Below are 7,635 nucleotides of genomic sequence, written 5' to 3'. Positions count from 1 at the left end.
TGTCAGAACACAAGGAATCCGTATCAGCTTGAGAGGAAAGAAACAAAAATGCCATGTTACAGTTTTACTGTGAGTCAAAGCTTCTGTACGTACTGTACAAAGGGGGTTTGCCAAGATACCTAAACAACCTACATTATTCAGCAGATGAACATGTGTGTAAATGCAATGCCAAGTACAAATCCACAGCCTGTACATAATTCCAGAAATATAAATTTTATTTACAGGGGCATCTTGACAGAATTTCTTTTAGCTCCTGTCTTCACTTTTTCTCCTTACAGCTGACCCATGTCTCCACTGGAATTTTCTTGACCTATGCCAGAGACTCTACTCTGAAAATGCTTTTTCTTCTTCTTTTTCCTTTTATATTTTTTATTTTTTGTCTTTGCTTTTCAAACTCAAGCAGCTGACTGAATAAACTAGAAATGCAGATTTATCACACAAACACAATATTGTCTTTCTTACGGCCTGCTATGTGCTTACAGCAGGCATGACACTTTACCCAAGGGCCAAAATAAGAACCTGTAGCTTGCCAGACTCTTTCTGTTGCCAGCCAATCATCACATCTCAAAAGTAGTGAAGTCACAAGTATGGTATCACTGAAATGGATCCTGTTCCTGGACAGCTATTCTTTACATGCATAGTCCCAGCCATGACAACAGAGCAGAGTCTGATTTCATAGATTAAACATATGATCTGCTACAAAGAACTGAGGAGGTAGTAACACCCACAAAATTTTTCTACAGTTATGAGTCAGGATTGTAATACCATTGTCACGGAATGTCTGAATATTTTACCACAGACTGTGCAGGGGGCATACACTATCAGAAATATCCAGAATTTTTCCATTAGCCAAAGCAGAGTAAGGAAATACTCTTGACCATAAACAATTACATCATACTGAGGTGCAGATATTAAAATGCTGAGATTTGTTTCTCTTCTGCTCTGGTGCACGACTGGCTGGGAGCAGAAAGAGTCTTGATTGTGCCCCAGGAGAATGGGGAGTTGAATTTGAGCTGAAGCAGTTAATTTATGGCTAACAATAGCAGCAAAAATGCATGCTTATCATGAGAGTTAAAAATTTCAAGGGCAAATGTTCACAAAGGTGAGCATCAATATAGCCTTAACGAAGCTTGAAAGAAGAGGGAAATAAAAGAAAAATATTAATACTCTTTTAAGTAGAAGATCAAAATTATATTAATGTATATACAGAGTATGAAATACAGCAAATGAAAAAATAATTAGGATAAAAAGAGCAGCAGTTTAGTGTGATTGATTTGCTATTTGAAAGTTAATGATGAAAGACACTGCCTTGGAAAGAAAAACAGGTTTGCTTAAAGGCAGACATTCCTCGCTTTATTCACAAAAAAAACCCATAAAATAATGCAAAAAACTTGAAAGCTAGGCATGTGTTTTGGTGAAATACAACCTGTCCAGGATGTTAAATAGGAATAGAAAACCAAAGAGTAGCAAAAAACGATTTCAGACTGAGATTTCAAACAAAGGAACTGTCCCTTTCTCTTAGAAAAGGAATAATGACTTAACAGATGTTTACATTAGTGCTTTGGTATTTTCAAGTATTCAATATAGCATCAGGAAGGGTTAGGAGCAATATTGCCAGCTTCTCTGACCTCATCTATTTTTATCTGATCAAGCCAGAAACAGACTGGACACAGAGCGATCAGCTCTATACGAAAGAAAGTGCTGCACCAAGTTTAGTTCCCTGGCGTTACAATAAAACGGTGAAAACAGTACAGAGAAACCGAGGAATACTTTGAAACTATTTGTAAATGAAAGGACTTCTAAAGGACAATGTAAAATTGTGCAGGAATTGCTTAATTCATTTAGCCCTTGAGCCGCTTTGTCCCTTAGCAAGAGCGCACTTTGCATTGATTTCCATAGGATAACTAACGATGCAAGTATTGTTATTCCCCATGAAATCCTTCCTGCTCTTGTTAAGGCGAGGGAGATACAAGGCCATGTCATGCTCCTTTTCTTATTATCCTCCTCTCAGGGCACAGTGGGGATTTGCACTGAGGGCTTAGTTTAGTTCCAGCTTGTGCACAGCCCTCCCTGATAAGCATACAAGTGATGAGAGCATCCCAGGTCTGTGCCTATTTGATTATAAAATTCTGAAGTGAGAAATGAGAAAGCCCCTACCCCTCAATATCAAACAAAGCCCTGGAGAATCTTGCATTCGAAAATAAAAGCAAAGATGATTTCTAACAGATCAGTGCCTGTCCTTCCAAGTTTTGTCTAGCAGTACATCACTTTTCCATCACAGTTAGCACCACTGTCATTAACACTCTGAAAAAGATCACAAAAGGATTAGACAGGTGCCCATTATTGTGGTCCTTCACATAATGTCTTGACAGTGCTTATTGACATGATTAGAGTGGTGAACTAATTTGCAAGCAAGGTATTAAAATATTCTACAAGGTATACTCTTACATTTTCATGGAATTTATAAATAGCATTATCAGGAAATAAGCTAGAAATCTAAAATTACTTCAGGAAACAAAGCAGGTATGTACCACATCTTGTATCTACCGTGCACAAGGTCCCCATGCTTATTTGAATACGCAAAGTGTGAAAATACTGATGCCCAGTGACTCCCTGGCTGTTCTCATATCTGCTCTGCTTTTCTATTTTTGGAGAATAAATTCAACTTCTGCTTCTCTGTGGTAAATATTCAGAAATACAACATTTACACCGCCAGAGTCACAAGTGTGCAGACCTGCTCCACATGAACAGCACATACAGCACTAGGCACAACTGAGCTCAGGAGTGCACTGGGTCTTTCTCAATACACTCTCCCATTAGCCACGAAATTTACTGCCTGTTACAACAGCTAGCAAAATTTTAAATTGTGGTTTTACTGAAATGTACAGCTTAACCAACAATTTTCCTTTAAGAAAAACTGATTACACAAAGCCATAAAGCCTTTCAGACTAACAAAGCGTGCATTTATGACTTAAACATCTTCAGAAAAATGACTGACTGGGAAATCTCAGCAAGGCCTTGGTGGAACTAAGACAATTTTTATGAAGTGATGATCTAAGCCTGAGTCTGGAACAGAGATTGTCTGGAAGGAGGGCAGTCAGTAGGACTGAGGGACAATATTAGCAGGCATGGTGGTGATGGGTTGATGGTCAGACTAGATGACCTCAGCGGTCTTTTCCGACAGTAATGATTTTATGACTCCACACATCTTAAAGAACCCATAGATTACACTGTTAAATATCTGCTTTTCCATCCCATAAATTCCTACAGCAATCTCCATGGCTCTGAACGCACCACAGGAGGAAAGGAGTAACATCATGGGCTAAATTAATGTCACATGAATAATAAGGACTTACTCATTAACTAAATGTTAACATTACCCTGCAGCTCCATGAGATGTTGGCAACACCTGTGTGAGTCAAACATCAAAATGGAGATAAAGTCACCATATGCCCATTCCCTGGGAAGGTCACCTTTAAAAACTACATATAAATGCTGTTTCTTTACTGTAGCATATTTCACTAATGCCGGTAAATATCACAAGACACTCCAGCAGTGTGGATCTTCTGCAGCTGAAACCATCGCTCCACCAACCCTCATGCTGTATGCATGCCACTTTACTTTATGTTTGCAATATGATACTCTAAAAAATGTGAGTGAACTTGACCTCACCCGCAGCTCTGTACTTGCAATATGATCCCTGCTTGAAACTTCCTCAAATTTCCTTTCATGTGCCAGATCAGGACTGAGACCAATCAGATAAAGCAGCGTGGCTTGAAGGCTTGACTCACAGCTGTCCAGACAGTTAACCTTTACCATGGAGAGGGGGGAAAAAAAAGAAAACAATGAGTTTTCTTTGCAGACTTAAAACGGCTGTATCACATGATGTGACATTAATTTCCCAACAGTGTACACTTTGAAGCTGACAAGTGTTAATTCATGATTAAAAATTCCAAATTAATCTAAGTGCCTGTCACTAAGATGGGTCTCTTGGTTGCATTGGTGACCACAGGAAAACAACTGGGACTCTATCTGTCTATGTAGGTAAGAGGAAGGTGCTTCAAGAGCCCTAATTATAGGGGGAATCAGTCAGCTTTTGCAGCAGTTGGGGATCAGAGAGTAAGCTGACTCCAAATGAGCCTGATTTGAAATTTGCTTGCAATTTAGCATTAGGATAAAAGATAGTGTACTTAACAACAAAAACAATCCAAGTGGGTGTGTGTGTGGGGGGAATTATGGGAAATCATAGACTCATTAGCATTGGTAAAGAACTCTGAGATCATCAAGTCTGACCGTCTGCCTACCATCATTACTGCCCTCTGAACCATGTCACTCTGTACCACATCCACATGTTCCTTGAACAAGTTCTGCGTATCTGTTTCCAAAAATTCACGGGTACATTGTTACCAGGTTTATTAACTATTTGAGGAAAAATGCTTGTTTTAGCAGTAAAACATATACCTGTGACACACATACCAAGAATACTTGAGCTGCAGTAGATACATAAGAAGTATAATTGGGCAACATTGAGTAAAACTGGGACTTCTGAAGGAATGTGGCATTAGGGAATAGTGACAGCCTCTTATGGACACTATGATTTTGATAAACATATTGCAGCTATTACATATGCTCTGAATATGCATTTACAACTAAACAAATCCACTGTGCCTTTCTAGCAGGACATAATATTGAATTATTATTATTATTATTTTTTTTCTGATTAGCCACCAATTCCAGAACCTTCTTAAAGTAATAAATTCACTGTAAGTAAAATACAGCTAACTGTTGGGCTTGTTAAATTGCAATATGTGTATGTTATAAAACTTAAATATCAAAAAAACATGCCTAGTAGGAACACTACAGGTGATTTAAATGAAGAACTAAAGGCTATGAAATAGAGACATTCAAAATGTTTGCAGGAATAAATAGTTACAGGAAACAATCCAAACAGTTTTTTAGTCTAGATTAAGTCTTAATCATGACGTATTAGACTAAAAAAAATGCCCTCTGGTGTCCATGTGCTGGCTTGATTTCATGATGGAAGAAGAACGGGAGGAATGTGGGAGAGGAACGTTAGCATTTTACTCTCAAACACTCACTTGTGTGAATAATTCTGCTACACGAAGAGTTCTGCTGAGTTCACCAGAAGTGTTTTTGTAAGGACATCCTCACGGTTTTCATTCACAGAGTTTAAGCCATTAAACCTCCGTGGCAATCAAGTTATTTACGTAGTTCCCAGTGAGCAGAGCCAGTCATTAAGAGGAAATAAAAAAAATTGCACTGGACAATAAATACATTTCTCATAATTACTCCTATTTAGATTTTATGTGGTCAAAGATGTCCAGTAGTTGGCTAAGCAACTAAGAAGCTTCAAAGTAGTTGAGACAAAGATCTCTAAGATCTCATTTAGTTGTTTTTTTTTAATTAATATTTTAGAAAAATCACCCCTAAAGTAGAAAAAAATTCTACCACATTAAGAATCTGCAGCTCAGGAGTGTTTGCTTTTACCCCCAGTGCAAAGTAGTTCTCCATCCTTACCCACACCAAGAGGGGTGACACCCAGGAAAACTGCAGAGCAGACCCCTTTCCTGTTTTGGCTTACAGATGCTATGCTAATTGTGATAAAAACAGGAGCTAAATATTATAGCAGTTGGCCCTTTAATTTGGGAGAAAATAACAACAGCTCTTTTCAACGCCATAATTTTCTCAATTCTCTGTAAAAGCTCACTACAGACTCATGGTTATCTGAGGGACTACTTTATAGATAGAGGCATCTGTATTTGCACATCCATCTGCAGTAACTTCTCATGCCTTTCAGTATCTTTTTCTCTGCTGAAAGTGCTGTTTGTCTCCCCAGTAGCAATGGACATAATATGGTGCAGTTATAACAATGCCAAAATTGCTCACAAGAAGACATTCGTAAATTGTTAGAAATGTGACACTGAAATGATGGCACTATAACTACTGAAAGACTTAAGGGAACATGATTACTGTAATTTATATCTTGTGTAATTACAGCAATTTGAAACTATTCATTAATACACATAAAATCTGTTACCATATTAAATTTTTAAACAGAATTATACACTTCAACTTAATGAAGTTCACCCCAACTACTTTACTCATTTCTTGTCACTTTTGTTGCACCACTACAACACAAGCACAGCACACAGCACAGCTGCTGAAGTAGTAAATTTTCTGGGTGGGATCAAAATGATCTTCTGAGCATTTCTGGTATTAATGGTGAAGAACCTCTTGAAAGGTCTTCTGTGTAAGTGACATAACTCTTCTGTTGTCATATAAATACAGTATTAAGGAATGCACCATCCATGTCAATATATACCAACCCAGCTTTTGCTTTCATAACCATTTGTTTCCAAACTACAAAGGAAACGAGCATCTCTGAAGAATAAATGTATTGAGCAACTAGAATGAATTTCTACAGGGGAACCTTACTGGGACAGTAGGATAGTAGATTAAAGACTGCTGATAAGTAACAACACAGAAGCAGTAATGCCACATACTCTGCATTGCATGGAATAGCAGCAGCCAGGCACACATTCTGTTGCTAATTTACACCTGAGAAAGATGAGACAAAGGTGAACTAACAGTCTTTAAACCACCCAAGACTAGATGATTATGATTGTCTCTAAATAAGGAAATAACTAAGAAACACGTGAGTCTTAAGAAGGCAACAACAGAAACATTTGGAAAAAAGATGAAATACATACCAGCAAAGAATGAGAGTAAGCAGAGATTTCAGATAGCAAAGCAAAATGCTCAGCAGAAATCTCTTATTCTCTCAAGTCTCCCTGGGACACGAGGGCTCTCCAAGCTGCCTCTTACCCATTTTCAAGAAAGTAGAAAGAAGCTGTCAACGATCAGCTCTTCAGTCCACTTACTGTTAAGTTTATCACTTAATGCTGGACAAGCATTTCTCTGAGATTCTGATGATGATTACTCTCTTTGGAAAATGAGGTGCAAGTGGTGACAAGCACTCAGGTTGGATGAGGGGGGAAAGAAGGAAAATAACAAACCATAGAAGCATGTTAGATAAAAAGGTCACAAGCAAAACAAAGTAAAGTGAATTTGGCAGCTGAGAAAAGAGAAGAGGGTGAGGATGGCAGAATGCAGTTCCAAAACCAAATTACCAGTGATTAGCAATGCCTGTTTGATTGCATGCAATCAAATGCTATTGATCTTCCCTAACTTCTAGCAGACCCCAAGGCAGAGGAGAATCGAGTTTCAAGAGCAGTCAGGCCCCAGAGCCAGACACATATTCCTACCTCCTTTCCTGGTTAGGTCCTTGAATTTCCTGTGCAGGATTGAATTCCATCCGTTTCTCATTAATCATCATTTTAATGGTTTACATTTACAGTAGCAGGCCAGAACTAACAGCACTTCTGCTTGTATCTGAAATGCAACATTTCAAAGTGCTGTCCTTTAATTTCACTGAACAGGGTGGGGATGGACTTAGTTTGTATTTACTGCTTATACCACAGAGACACTAACATACATCTTAAAGAAAACAAAACACCAAAACACAATACAGTTGTGGAGGGTGCACTACACAGTGCAGCTTTTTATAGTTGGTTTCAAGCAACCCATGTAGTACATATTACATTGCTCCCTGAT

Source organism: Cyrtonyx montezumae, unplaced genomic scaffold (genome assembly GCF_038088225.1).
Source record: "Cyrtonyx montezumae isolate F1298 unplaced genomic scaffold, pur_monq_1.0 scaffold_17, whole genome shotgun sequence".
In the NCBI taxonomy this organism is placed as follows: domain Eukaryota; kingdom Metazoa; phylum Chordata; class Aves; order Galliformes; family Odontophoridae; genus Cyrtonyx; species Cyrtonyx montezumae.
The sequence above is the reverse complement of the archived record's forward strand: the minus strand, read 5'-3'. Positions refer to the sequence as shown.